The sequence below is a fragment of the Felis catus genome, chromosome B2 (assembly GCF_018350175.1).
Source record: "Felis catus isolate Fca126 chromosome B2, F.catus_Fca126_mat1.0, whole genome shotgun sequence".
In the NCBI taxonomy this organism is placed as follows: Eukaryota; Metazoa; Chordata; class Mammalia; order Carnivora; family Felidae; genus Felis; species Felis catus.
This window is the reverse complement of record NC_058372.1, coordinates 129179070-129194211: the sequence shown is the minus strand read 5'-3', so window position 1 is coordinate 129194211 and position 15142 is coordinate 129179070. Positions and strand designations below refer to the sequence as shown.

The window sequence follows — 15142 nt, the reverse complement described above, 5'->3', positions numbered from 1 at the left end:
AAGAGGCGACTTGGAGAAAGACCTATGGCTTGTGTTCAGGCACCATGAACTTCAGGTGTTGGCAGGACATTCAAGGGAAGATGGCCAGTAGACAGTCAGAAATACATTATTGGCACACGAGCGGGAATTGGATGTTGAAGTTATCTGGGGGAGTCTTCCAAACAAAAGCGGCAGCTGAGGGCCAGACGTAAACTCTTAGAGAATGATTACATTTAGAAGGCAGTAGGCTGTACGTAATGAAGAAGCTTGGACTTCTCTTATACTGAGAAAAAGTTTAGTTTACTTGTTTTAAAATCACCAAGTGTGGGGGATACTCTGGCATGTTTATGGACCGAGGGGAAAGAGCCTAAAGGGAGAGAGTGTGGAAATCTAAGAGCGCGCTGACTAGCCACGTGGGGATGGGCTTCTCCTTCATCCAGGATAAGGAGACTCCAGGTGGAGAAGGAGAGCCTGACCCTCATCTGATGAATGTGAGGAAGTGAGCTAGGAGTCAGGATGTGACAGTACCAGAGACGTGAAGAGGAACTCCACAGGACAGCACGCACTTCAAGTGAGAATACACGCACTACTGGAAGCCAGGCAGGCAGGAATGGCAGTCGGGAGTGGATCAAATGTCAATGGTGAGGGGTGAGGGAGAGCAGAACCTCCATCACAGAGTTACCACGGAAGTGTTGCCAAGGAGAGGTGGGTTTCAGACCAAAAAAAAAAAAAAAAAGGAGGAAGGAGAGGTCTACAAAAAGATGAGGGTGTCAAAAACTGTGCATTGTGGAATATAGTCATCCATTCACAATTAATGTATTTAGCAACTATTACAGACAAGGTGGTGCACTGAGACTATAATGGTGAGCAAAATGGATTGCAACTCTGCCCTCAGGAGGCCTACAGTCTATGAGATGGGCTGACATTATTCAAGTAACCATTATTCCAAAACAGAAACATGGCACACAGTGAGAGCACAGGGGATGTAAGTGGCTAGAGGGGCCCAGACTGTGGCAGGTGAGCATTAGTTCTTGGGACAGGCATGGCATGAAATACTCTCTACATTCTGTGTTAAAATTCAAGGCAAGGCCATCTGAGGGTTATGGAGATTTAGTCTAGTTTCATAACGTTGCTTAAAAGGTAGAAATACCCTGTCCAAATTAGGCAGGAAACCATTTAAAAGTCACTGAAAAGCAACGGATTAACATTCCTTAGTTTGTACACCTAATTCTCTAGAGACAGAGAAAGACAGGAAGGGATTGGGGGCAGGGGGGAGGGGAGAGAATTCCATTAGCTGTTTTTTTAAAAAATAATTTTATAGTAATGATGCCTTTAGGGCTGATTTTAATTTTTTCTCCCATACAGTCACTAAGGATCTCCCACTTACAAGATGTTCTATTTTGGTTTCTTTCTTTAAAACGCCATGTGTGGCAAGCAAGCATTCTCGAGAACGAGTTGTTCTGGCGGGACGTGGGTACAACACCGCAAGGAAAGCCTCTGAATCCAGTGAGGGCCCCATCAAGCCAACCTGCTTATTCCAAAATTCTTCTCTGATATAATTTTTATTAAGATTTGCAATGCTGGCCTGAAGGAATGTTCGATGTGTACTAGAATGATGGAAAAAAAAAAAGCCCATGACCGAACTTCAGAAGTAGCTAGTTGCAATTCATCAACTTTTCCAGAAGCCATAAAAATAACTTTTAATTGTTGTTGTTCTTAAGCGAGTAGGGGGGGGGGGGGGAAAGATGGTCTCTTCAGGGAGCAAGTATATGAAGAAAAAGGAATAGTGCTCCCTACTAGATCATGAGTCCCATGAGGACAGACACCAAAAGAGTTTTATTCCTGGTGGGACCCCCACCCTGTACCCAAGGCCACAGAAGGTACTTACTAAATATTTACAAAATGAATAACTAAGTCATAGACAAATGTTTGTTAATAATGTACAAGGCCTGGCCTAACTAGGCTATGATTTATTTTAGCAGGTCTTTAGATTTTTCACACAGAGGAAATTGTTTCCAACAGGGCCTTCCTGCAGAGCTCCAAATATTTTGAAAGATAACATAACAAACACTAAAGTTTGAAATTGAGAAAATATCAAAGCCAGCAGGAAGGATGATTAACACTCATAAGAATGGTACAGACATTGTTGACAAATTTTTCAGGTGAACAAAGCCTTACTTGCTGCTTACTGTGTAATTTTAAAATGACAATCCAGCAAAGACAAACAACTGAAAAAAAAACAGTTGGAATGATTTATACGTGAAATAATCTTTGAAGAATTCTGTATTTTTAGATAGCAGCGAGTGGCGAAAATTAATGTTTTCACGAGCTACCCCTCCACACACCCCACGCTGACATTTCCTTCTTCCTTCTCTCTAAACACGTTAGGCAATTCAGATGTTTCCTCAGTCTTCACTTTCTTTCTCCTAACTGGAAGAGTCAGAAAGCCAATTTAGTTTCATGGTAAAGAAACTGGAAAGGCACCTTGTCCCACTATACTGACACTAAGTCCAAACTGCATTTGTTTTTCCATTCTTTTTGGGCATTCCATGTGAGAATTTGAATCTCTTAGAAAACATGAAACCACACAGAAAACTCTAAAGCCGTATTTTTAACCTGAGATCAAATTCTGTCAAAATATAACATTATGAAGGTTTAGCCCTGTATTGATACTTCAGATGTTTGCCTCACTAACTACATCACAAACTGATAGAGCTACAAGGCCCTTCACACAGCAGCCCAGCGTTGTGGTGGCAGAGACCTGACCACACAATGTAATGTGCTCAATGACTAGGAATCATTTTTTAAGACTGGCAAGCAGCAGCAGCAAGGTTTTGTTCCATTCTAAACAGAAAATGCCACCTCTCCTATCTCACCTTTCAACCTCACCTTTCAAGGAGAATCAAATGTCTCCTGTTATACCAGTATCTTAAGGGGAGCAAACACAAATGGGGAAATGAGTGGCTCTTACCGTGCTCTGTATTAAAGCTCTGAGAGAAGCACAAAAATGTTTTCTTTTGTCTTACTCTTTAGCTTATTTGGCACCCTGGTGACATCTAGTATATGCTAAAAGAGAGGAAGGAAGGAAGGAAGGAAGGAAGGAAGGAAGGAAGGAAGGAAGGAAGGGAGGAAGGAAGAGAAAGAAAGAAAGAAAGAAAGAAAGAAAGAAAGAAAGAAAGAAAGGAAGAAAGGAAGGAAGGAAGGAAGAGACAAAGAAAATCATTTTAAGTATAAACATAGACCTGTAAGTACCATTGAGAGAAAACATGGGCCTTGGGCTCAGAAAGACTTGAATTTAATAATCTGTTCTTCCATTTCCTAGCTGGTAATCTTGGGCAAGGTCATTCAACCTTGTTCATAGGCTCTTCCTCAACCATAGAAGGGGATAATACAATTTACCATTTGGGTTGTTGCTAGGGTTAACAGAAAAAATATCCGCAAAGGGTCATACTGAGTCACCAATATTCAAGAAAGGTGAATGTCTTCCACTACTTTTTTTCCTCCTCCTACACAATCAGGTGGAAAGGGGACTCTTAAAAGGTTTTGAGGAGAATAAATCATAGAAAGTGGGTTATTTACAATTTGGAGCAACTGGGAGAGTGAAATGTCTTTGAAAGCTATTTTCCAGGTCTTCCAGAGGGCACCAGAAAAACAAAAACACCCTGTACAAAATGGACTCCTGCACAGAGCCACCTGTGTTCTCCACTGGTCTCAGGACAATTGCTGAGAGCTGCAGAGAACCAGCATGCACCCAAGGGAAACTGCCATCAGCCCACAGCAGAAGTGCCCTGGGGGGAGTCACAAAGCAAGAAGGTTGACATCACCTACAAGACTGGGAGAGAATCACTAGAACTGGATTTGGCTCTATTTCCCACCAGCTGGGAAGTTGCACAGTTTATTTTTACGCTTGTACCTGCAAAAAATAAAAAAGTAAAGTAAAAAACTAAAAACAAAAGAACCTATTTTATTCAAAAGACCTGTTGTTTACTTGGTGAATCCTTACTGAACCATGCTGAAAATTCACTTAGTGAACTGTCTACACCTAGTTGAGCTACACGTTGTTGTTGCCTTTACTTTTTTTTTTTTTTTTTAAGTCTGTGCTGTTTAAGAAGTGTTGCTATAGTGGCCAAACACAGGAAGTTGCGTTTTACTCCTGTTTCCAAATATGCCTAATGTCAGAATCTTAGGAGAAAAAAAAAAGTTCCGTTTCATGACTCTGTTAACCTCAGATTCTTTAGTGTTAAGGCCACCTTTAAATTCAACATAGTTCCTAAGTCCTGAAGGACTCATATTTACTGAAAATCATCATCTACTGGTCTGGCTAAGAAATCACAATCAAGGGGACCTCTGTTTATTCTGCACCATCCCCTTTTTGCGATCTAACAGGAACCTTATGCTCTTTCTTTTTGCCCCTGGGACGAGATACCCAGCAATGAAAACAACGTAGGAATGGCACTACCAACACCATAAGTCATTATTCCTTAAATCCTTATTAGTTATTTCCATCGTGTATAGTAAGCCTTCATCTTTAGACCTTAGGATACTGAGCTTTGAATCTGAAATGCCAAGCTTGAATCCCACTGAAATGTTCTCACTTGGAAGAACACCATTACTCTGTGACTTGCAAACGTTGTTAGAATGAGTGTTTGGCCTATTCTGATCTGCTAACTATGTTAAAAAACCAAAGTGACAGGATCACAACCAATGGGTGTGGAGTTTAACTGAAAATTCCTGCACATCCCAACTCCTACTCCGTCACCATTTAGATTCAGATCAGGGCCCAAAAGATTATTGGATCTGGCATGCAGCTTCTTAGGAATGCCCCGTATCTCAGCCATCTCAAGGTCTAACTTACTTTTAGGAAACTCCTGCTCCAACAGCGGCCAAAAAATTAAACACAGTAATCTCTTAGGTGACTGGAGAGTTTTAAACCCTTTTAAGGGAGAATCTAGGTTTGTAGGATTCTGACGAACCCATCTTACTGGTGTGTTTACAGGGCTCGAGGGACCTGTTCCAAGTTAAATTAAAGAATTTGGGACCTCAAGGAAGTGGGTGTGTTTCTGAAGCACTATCTTCATGTCTTGTGACAAGACGAATAAGTCCACCCAGTCTGTCCATCCCAGTGAAGACTTTCCTGTGAAATTTAGCAAGAGATAGGAAGCCATTATTGAAAGCTGGCTAGGTGCTTTGCAAAGTGTATGGGACATAATATAAATGTTTTTAGTCACATGTGAATCATCCTTGAATTACCAACCTGATTCAATGGGGCTGCTGCATTTTCTGGCAAGAACATTCTTGCTCTGGCTTTACTTTGACAGGTGTTTTAACACTATCTTTCTTTAGCATCCCTATTCATTTTATTTCTTATTTTAGCAGCTTTTTGTGAAGAAACATGTCACTCTGCAGGATATCAAACACATCTAAGATAATAAAAGCATACAGAGTAAGAAAAAAAATCAAACACAGAAAAGAGGAATATATATATGTAGTGACATTTGGGAATAAAGCATTTCTCTAAATAGTGTGCCTCACATTCAGGGATCTCAAAGTAGATTATAAAAAACTAGTCAGGTGGTACTTATATAGTTGCTGACCACACTGGATTAGCATCTTCATAAGCATTTTTTTTTCTTAGCATTACTCAATCAATTTGGTACTCCACTCAAAGGTAATTATTTCTTATACAAGTATGGCAGAAACACAGTGTTCACATAGACTATTTTCTAATTTTACCACTTATTCTCTTTATATTCCATGCCTTATCTCCTAAGTGGCACTGCCTAGTGACACTGATTGGCTTCCATTGCCAAAAAACACCTTCGATGCATCCTCTTACTCGGGCCATATCTAACTGAATATGTAGCATCGTTGAAGACGAGCAGGAAAGAAGCTATAGTCTGTTGAGAAGTACAATTGAAGAAACCAGAAAAAAAGGCAATGGATCCAATGTGTTTATGGGCCACTGTGAATGGATCTCAGTTTGTAAACTTGTTTGAAGGATAATTGCAATGGCTGAATTTTGTCCCCCAAAATTCAAATATTGAAGTCTTTGTTCCAAGTACCTCAGAATGTGACTGTATTTGGATAGAAGGTCTTTAAAAATGAGGTCATATGTGTGGGCCCTAATCCAATTACCGGTGTCCTTGTAAGACAGTAAGACTGGATAGATGTGTGGGTTCACAGACCATATGGGGATACTGGGAGAAAGTGGCAAGGAGAGAGACCTTAGAAGAATCCAAACCTTGACCTTGGACTTCTAAGTGCTAAGTGAGTTCTTAGACTCCAGAACTGTGAGAAAATGAAATTCTGGTTGAAGCCAACCCAGTCTGTAGTAATTTGTTATGGTAGCCATAGCAAACTAATACAGACTTTTCCTCTTATCTGTTACAGAGTCTATTCGTACACTGAAGGTAGAGTGAAAACGTCACACAGCTTTCAACCCCATCTCTACCCCGCCCCGCCTAACAGAGGGGAAAAGAAAAGTTCTTTAAAGGCTTCTGCTAGGATCATTTTATAATGGCCTTATTAATTAAAACACCATCATTTGAAAATGAGGTGTCCATGTGTTGTGACATTCCATGGTCTGATGACTAAAGGGGACTCGGGTTTTTTTTTAAGTGTGCAGTTCTAGATCCTTCTTAAAAATCTCCAGTTTGATTTTATTCTTTTCATGTTTTCTTTAAAAAACTGGCAGCCAAGTACTTTCCAAGCGACAGAACACTAGTTGCGCACATATGTATATAATTCCATTTTAGTAGACTTGAGGAAAATGAAACACTGCTCTGTTAGGCACACAGAACATTCAACATGAGCTCAGTTAACTCGTTCTGGCTTATTCCAAGTTTCCATCCTCAGCTGTCTCCTCCAGCCTGGCAGGTCAGCACAAGTTAACTTCACAGATGTAGAAGAAATTTTGAAAAACACAGAATCCCTTTAAATAGATGGAATCGGCAATTGCGATCCTGAATCATCCTGTCACGTTGCCCTTCTCAGTCCTGTGGGCTACCCAGCTGTGTGGTCAGAAACATTCTTATTCTGGAAGGAAGGTCCAGGGCAATGCTCAGCAGGCCCTCCTCAGAACACCTTGGGCAAACAGTGGCCTTTCCCGGGGGAGGCTCAGAAACCCTTCAGAAAAAGCCTGTAAGAGACCCCAATTAAGACTGGAATTTACTTCACACTGGGCAATGTACTGCAAAATAGGCACATCGTTGAAAGGAAAAAGACCCCTGAAATAAAAACAGGCAAAAATAAAGAGTCAAACGTTTCCAAAAGGAACATATGAAAAGAATTTCTAAATAAATGATTGCTTCCTTTTGAAGTTTTCAGGATTTGCTGCCCACATTTCTAAAAGAGAAAAGGTCTCGGCCTCCTTTTTAGAAAATATATTTGACTAAAATCTTTCTTACAGTCCGTCCCACGCATTATTAAACACCTGTTCTAATGCAGCCCCTGCTCTGTCGCTTTGGTTCCTCCTTAATTAGCACACAGCCACCTCCAATGAAGTTTACAGGTGTCTTCCTAAAAAGGCAACTGACTCAAAATTCTGGGTCCTTTCCTTAAACAGCAACTGTCATTCTACCGACAGCTTCTTTCCCTTTGAATGTAACTGTATTTACCTCAAACCCAACTCTTGCGGGAAATGAATTATTTTGCAGTTTGTAATATTAGCAAAATGTATGTAAGAGCAAAAAAACTTCTGGCAACGTGATTTTGCCAAAATTGTCCTTGACAATGGGAATACTTGCTCAGGAATAGGACATATTAATGACCAAATTCATCAAGGCATTGGGTACAGAACATCAGTGTTTTTGAACTGGACATTTTGTAACCTCTACTTCACGTCAAGAGAAGTCACACATTGTTAATGAAGAGAGAAAGCCTTCATCTGAAGCCACTTTTTAAGACACTGCTAACCTCCAGAGGATGTTTCTCACATTAAGAGCCTTCTGGAATACTTGCTAAAAATGCAGATTCTGAGACCCCACTCCAAGATGGATTTTGCTATTCTAGAATATGTTGCCCAGAAGAGAGTATTTTTCCCAAGCATACTAAGTGATTCTCACAATCAGGCAAGTCTGTGAAATATCATTATTACCTCAGTAAACATATTTTTAAATTAGTCCATTCAGCTATAAAACGTTAAACTTTCATAAAATATTTTTTTAGACTATAATAACAAGAGCACGTCAAAGTTGAGTTCTCGTGTGACAACTGTTCAAGAAAGTCTTTTGCAATTAATTCAAAGCTATTTGCTGAAGAGAAAAAAATTAATCTACATAAAGAGAAAATGTTAATGGTGATTAATTATAAGTGGCAGTGGATATTTTTACATATTACAGTAAGTTTGCCTCGCTGCCTTACGACCCAGCCAAGCTACTGAGCAAGTAGAAAGACAAAATAAAGATGCCTTCTTATATAGTAGGTCTCAAAAAACCCATGCCCCATGAGCTTTTCTCAAGAAGCTACCTGTGTGCTCTGTCTAAATAAGGAAATAGACCCAGAAAAAAATAGACGTTGATCTAGGAATCTAAACGTCCAACACCAGACGTAAGTGGAAAGACTCCCCAGCCTGATGTGAAGAGAGATCCAGGGAAATAGGCAGCAAGCTTAGAGGAAGCCACAGTCCAATTTGGTTACAGTTCTTCAAGATGAACTTGACAGAATAACAAAAGTGTTTGAACATGCCGAGAAGAGATTTACATAACTGGGGGAAGATTTAGGGATGAGTACGCAGGACCCTTAGCAAGCAAACAAAAATACCAGTAAGGAAAGCAAAAGCCATGCAGGAAAGAAAAAGTAATCATGGTTTACCACAGGCTTAGCTATCATCAACTTTTTACACAGTTACACAGAATACTGTTCTAATCAAAAGTACAGTGGAAGAACGCTGGGAGGATGAGAACAGTAGAGAAATGTGTGATGGAGGGGGGTGGGTTGGCAGGGGTCAGAGAAAGGGTGAAAAACGAAGCTGTATCTTCAATTTCCAAACTGTGAGTTCAGTGACAATGTGTCAAACTGAACAATCGATAATTGACAAGTAAGCGTGCTATTTAGAGACTGGAGGTAAATACTGAAGAATCAATTTAAACAGCTGCACATTTCTTGGACACTACTTAACTTTTCACTCAATGCCTATCACTCTACTAATATCCGAACTGGCCAAAAAGGGCTGTTCATTTATTCAATAGTTGTGTCAAGCATATACGTCAGAATAAGGCAGATTAGGGAACAAGATAAGGTCCCTTAGCTTCTGGAGCCTAGGTTCTAGTGAAGGAGGTATTCAAAAAGAAACATGTAAAGAAGCAGGATAGGGGCACCTGGGTGGCTCAGTTGGCTAAGAATCTGACTCTTGATTTCGGCTCAGATCATGATCTCATGGTTCCTGAGATCTAGCCCTGCATCGGGCTCCCTGCTGAATATGCTGAATAGCTTGGAGCAGCTTGGAATACTCTCTCTCTGCCCCTCTCCAACCCCCCCCCCCGGCACCCACCACTCTGGCTTGCACGCAGGGCATACTCAAAATAAACAAATAAACTTAAAAAAATAAAGAAAAAAGCAGGATTATCTGAGAGATAAAAGCAAGGAAGGAGAAAGAACTGTGGCTTGAGGAGCTAGGCAGGCTTCTCTGAAGAGGGCTGGACAAGGAAGGTCTCCATGAAGCTGGCAACTGAAGGAGTAAGCTTTGGAAAGAGCTAGCCAGAGAGTGTCCCTTTCATCCCAGACAAAGAGGGAGCAGCAACTCCCAAGGTCACAGGTAAGAACAAGCAAGGCTTGTCTGGTGACTGGAAAAGGGAGTAAGACTGTGGCACGAGGAGGTGTGGGGGGAGGGGCAGGGGCCAAGGATCAGAGAGGATCCTGCGGCCTCGTGGGCCAGAGTAAGAAATCTGGATTTCATTCTAAGGGCAATGGGAAGACGCAGGAAGGCAGTGAGTAAGGAAGTGATGTGATTTATGTTTTAAAACATTACTTTGGCTGCTGTGTGGAACATGAATTGCAGAAGGCTGAGAACAGAAGCAGGAGACCAGCTCCAGCTCACTACGGTTGTGCAATGACTGTGGTCAGGGCCTGGATGGTGGCAGTAGAGATAGAAGTGGGTGGACTAGAGAGACATTTGGAAAGGAAAACGTATAGGACACGTGGATGGTTCGGTGAGGAGGGGAAGGGAAAACTCAAGGAGGCCTCCTCAACTTCCAGCTAGAATGCATCAGGTGGCTGGAGGTATCATTTGGTGACATGTAGAAAGTTCAGGGGAGAAGGGATTTGGCGGGTAAACCCAAGCCTTCTGTCTAGACCTCTTACCTGTAGGATGCCCATTGAGGACCCAAGCAGACCTGCCCCATAGGCTCTAGCATATCTGAGCCTAGAGTGCAAGGTGAGAGCAGAGTTGCAGATACAGATGTGGTCATCGCCCCGCTCCCATTTCTCCAGCCACCCCCCAGGTCGGGAGTTCACTCCACCTTGCTGGATTATCCTAGCGGACCTCTTGGCCGTGGGGAGGTCTCCCCCAGGAAATCCATACTGTGTGCTCGGCAGGCAGATTCATCCCCTGGGGCAAAGCTGTAATCATTTCTCATTTGATAAAAAACCTTCAGTGCTTCCCACCGCCTGTGTCCTTCTTGCCTTTCAGAGCCAGAATTCTTGTCCCCATTCTGTACTTTCTGGACTCCCTCACTTGTCCCCACAATTCTCCAGGGGTCCCTTTCCTCCCACTTTCCTTTCTGCCCATCTCCACTAAGCACAGACCCTTGTGGGCAGGGGCTATGTATGATTTCCCTTTGAATCTTCCCCCATGGCCTAGCACAGAATCTTCCGTGTAATCACTTCACTTTTTTTTAATTTTTAGAAATGTTTATTCATTTTGAGAGAGGGAGAGGGAGGCGGGGGGGGGGGGGAGTGAGAGAGAGAGAGAGAGAGAGAGAGAGAGAGAGAGAGAGAGAATACCAAGCAGGCTCTGTGCTTTCAGCGCTGAGCCCCTATGCGGGGGTGGGGGTGGGGGTGGGGGCTGGAACTCACAAAGAGCGAGATCATGACCTCAGCTGAAATCAAGAGTCAGTCCACGACTGAGTCACCCAGGTGTGCCAGTAACACCTTACAAAATGAGCCAATTTGCAGGAATATATCCACCAAGCACATACCGGCACAGCTTTCCAGGTTATTCCTAAGCAAAACACCACTTAAGTCCCTCCTTTGTCAACCAAAATTCCCTTAGTGTTAATGGCTGAAATGTTATACTTGCCAGAAGGTTTATATGAATAAAAACATCCAGCCCCTTGAAACAAAAATAAATGGAGGCGTAAGCAAATATAAACGATAACAGAGCAAACTTTTAAAAGCAATGTTATTTGCCCATTCCCTTCTGGGGAACAAAAACTGTTGTTTTTGGTTTGGGTTCCCCTGCTCAGATAGCGGTGGGATAGAGAGTGGACCAGAAGTGTTTATTTGCTTAAGACTATTTCTACCTCAAGAACACTTTTACATAAGTTGAGTCCCCACTAAATATGAATCTTTACTCCCAAGAATATAGACTCCCAAGAATGGGCAGTTAGCCCATTACACTGAAGTCCCTCAAGACCAGAAAGGGTGTTGGAACTTCTCCTTTATTCAAGTTAAAGAGGCTTATTTAGAGGATCAACAACCCAGAGTCCTTATCTCCTGCCCTCCTGCATTAAGTAGGCAAAAGGTGAAGTCTGACTCCCCCACTGATTGTTATCCTCTCAGACTTTGGAAGATAAAATATATTTAAGCTAAAAATATTTGGAATATTACTCATTGACCAGACCTGATGAGCTGTGGACCAAAGAGAAGTAAATGAAATTCAAATTTTTGCTCATTTTCTCTCCAAGTGAGGGACATTTGCATTATGATCAAACAGACTAAGAAGAAAATTAACCCCCAAGTGAGGATGGCTATAAGGACCTATATTTTTGTTTTCATCATGGAATTCACAAGAAAAAATAAAGTGGCTGCAAAACAGTCAATGATTTTAAAACGGAGTCTGATTTCATGCCAGCTAGAGAAAAGCCAATACGGTTACAGGGCAACTCATGGCTTTAATTCCAGCGGCGGTCCAGGCAGACCCTGGATATGAAATCCCTGGCCACGATCACGTCCAAAGCAGATGAAAGCAGAAGCTACCACACTATTCCTCGTAAATGAATTTCCTCTCTCTCTGTGTAGATTTTTCTTCATGCACATATTTAAAAAACAGAATCATTACTTTAAACCTGCCTTTTTATATTATGTTATTTATTATATAAATCACTTTTCAAAATTATGTTTTACACCATTTTTAAGTAGCTTATTCCATCGCATGATTGTTTCCCACATAACTGAAAACATTTCTTGGTGTTCAACTGCTATTTCCAATTTTTGGCTTTCATAAACATTACCCCAGTGAGCAAGTAATTATTTCCTTTACAATATACTCCTAAAAGTGGAACTGCTGGGTCTGGGTGTATGCACATTTTAAGGTTTTTAATCATCAAGCTGCTCTTCTGATAGGTTGTACCAATTTAAACTATCACAAGACAATCATCTGAAAATCATTCTAATCCTTGCTCAGTGCATACATGATCGATAGCATCTTTTCTTTTTTTTTTTTTTTCATTGAATTGCTAAAACTATTTCATATACCAATTGGTAAATTATGTCTCTTCTCTGGTTAAGTAATGTGGGCAAGGTAACTCTTGTGCTTTAGTTTTCCTTATCTGGAAAATGTATTAATAAAATTGATGTTGTGAGGAGATTAAAAAGTTAATTTTTAATAGTTCCTACAGTGAGTTCAGTTTCTTATTGATTTCTTTTTCTTACTGATTTTTAAGGGCCTTAGTCCATAAAGATATTAATTATTGTTTTCAATATATTTAATGCAAATATTTTGTCAGGTTTATGATTTGCTTTTTCAATTTTCTGATGATGGGGCTCGTAGCTATGCATACGTTTTAAAATATCATTAAAGTGGGGCGCCTGGGTGGCGCAGTCGGTTAAGCGTCCGACTTCAGCCAGGTCACGATCTCGCGGTCCGTGAGTTCGAGCCCCGCATCGGGCTCTGGGCTGATGGCTCAGAGCCTGGAGCCTGTTTCCGATTCTGTGTCTCCCTCTCTCTCTGCCCCTCCCCCGTTCATGCTCTGTCTCTCTCTGTCCCAAAAATAAATAAACGTTGAAAAAAAAATTAAAATATCATTAAAGCATTCACTTTAAATCAGAATAAGTTACAGAGATCCAATATTCAAATACAAGAAAAATAGAAAAGGAAAGCGTGACTCTAGTTTGTAAAAAAGAAAAGGATTGATAAATTTGACCATGTAAAAACAGGAGTTTTTATATGAAAAAAATAAATTTAAGAGGTAAGAATAACATAGAAAAATATAAGCACAAGGCTAATCTCCTTAAAAAAAATCTCCACAAAAAGCTGCAAGAAAACATAAAATAAGGCTATAAACAATTCAGAGAAAAAGAAATACAAATACCCCACTTCACTCATAATCAAAGTGAGATATCCCTTTTTGCATATAGACTGACATGGGTTTTTGCAAATTAATTATGTATAACATTGTGGTCAGGTACAGTTGTGTAGAGTGTTCACTGCACAAGGACATCTAGGCAAGGAAGTATGTTGGGACTCAATTCCTGCTAATGTTCCACTTGTTAAATCATGTGCCTGCAGGGCGGCCTCAACCAGAGGGAGGGACTTCAGTTTCTCACAAAGCACTATACGGTCTAAGAGAAACCCTGATACTCCTGTGGTGTTGGTGAAGAGTTCAAAAATGGAATTCTCATATACTAAGCAGCCTCTTTGAGAGTAATTTGGCAAAGTCTACCAAAATGAAATATACAAATCTTTTGACTCTACAATTCTAGGATTTTATTGGTACACGTAGTTCAAGATGTTCAGATAAAGATGTGCATTTCAGCATTTTTCATCATAGCACATACATAAAAGAACCCCAAAACAATCTAAAAATACAAACCTAAAGTATAAAAACATTAAGTTCTTTTAAAAAGCATGATATACCTACAGATTATAAAATTGCTTGTTTATAAGATTAAAGAGATTCGGTGCCTGAGTGGATCAATCCTTAAGCATTTGAGTTCGGCTCAGGTCATAATCTCACAGTTTGTGAGTTCGAGTCCCACACTGGGTGATCTTAAACCCCACTTTGGGTGAGCCCTGTTCTCTGTCTCTCTCTCTCTCTCTCTCTCCCTCCCTCTGCCCCTCCCCGCACCCACGCGCGTGTGCTTTCTCTCAAAATAATAATAATAATAATAATAATAATAATAATAATAGATTAAAGAGATTGATATGGAAATATTTTGAAGTTGTATTACATGAAAAGCTCAAACTCTAGAGCAGTAAATGTAGTATGTCTTGCTTGTGTTTTGATAAAGATAAATACTTGAATGAAAACTGTCTGAAATGGGGGGAAAAGAGTTGTTCATTCCAGGTTATAATTGGTAAGAGATTGAGGTCTGGGGGGGGGGAGTCAAACTCACTTTTAGCCTGAATCACCTTGTAAAGTTTGACCATGTGGCATGTTATTTTCATTAAGGAAATTAAACTCTACCCTTTTTGCTTTCATGATTTCTTCTTACAGAGATCCAGGTTTACACAGAAATGGATAAGTATTCTAGGCAGAAAAAATATAAATCCCTGACCAAAATATGAAAACCTAGAAACACAAATACATATAGATTCCATCATGGCCTAGATGCGATGTGCAAACTTTATTCACTCATTCCTTTGTCTCCCCAAAATCAAAGAGTGGCTTTCTCTGCCCTTTTAACTCAAGGGCTGAGGCGGAGCCTCAGGGGGTGGGGTGGTGCTGAAGAAACAGCTACTAGATTCAGATACCACCCTTCAGACAACAGAGCCAGAGTAACAACAAAATTCTTGATGTAAAAAACAAACAAACATAACTCTCATTCATATGATCATTGGCTTAAAGCAATTGGGCTGTCCATTGACAATATCGTTGATTCAGTCATACATTCAACAAACATTTATCGTGTCCAATCTAGCATGCCTTATACTTGGCGAGGGGAATACTGAAGTCTCAATGCTTCTAGGGCATGAGGCCAGAGGGTACTAAAACCACCCTATTTGGTGACATATCTGTTTAGCCTGTGCTTAGAAATAATGGATCTAGTCCTCAATGAGATACTA

The 15142-nt window shown here is 40.7% G+C and overlaps 1 protein-coding gene across 8 annotated transcripts in view; it reads right to left on the bottom strand.

Moving 5' to 3' along the window:
• The window catches only part of PHACTR2 (phosphatase and actin regulator 2), a 273832-nt gene that overhangs the window by 113789 nt on the left and 144901 nt on the right, over positions 1-15142 (bottom strand). The gene's annotated exons all lie outside the window — the stretch shown is intronic.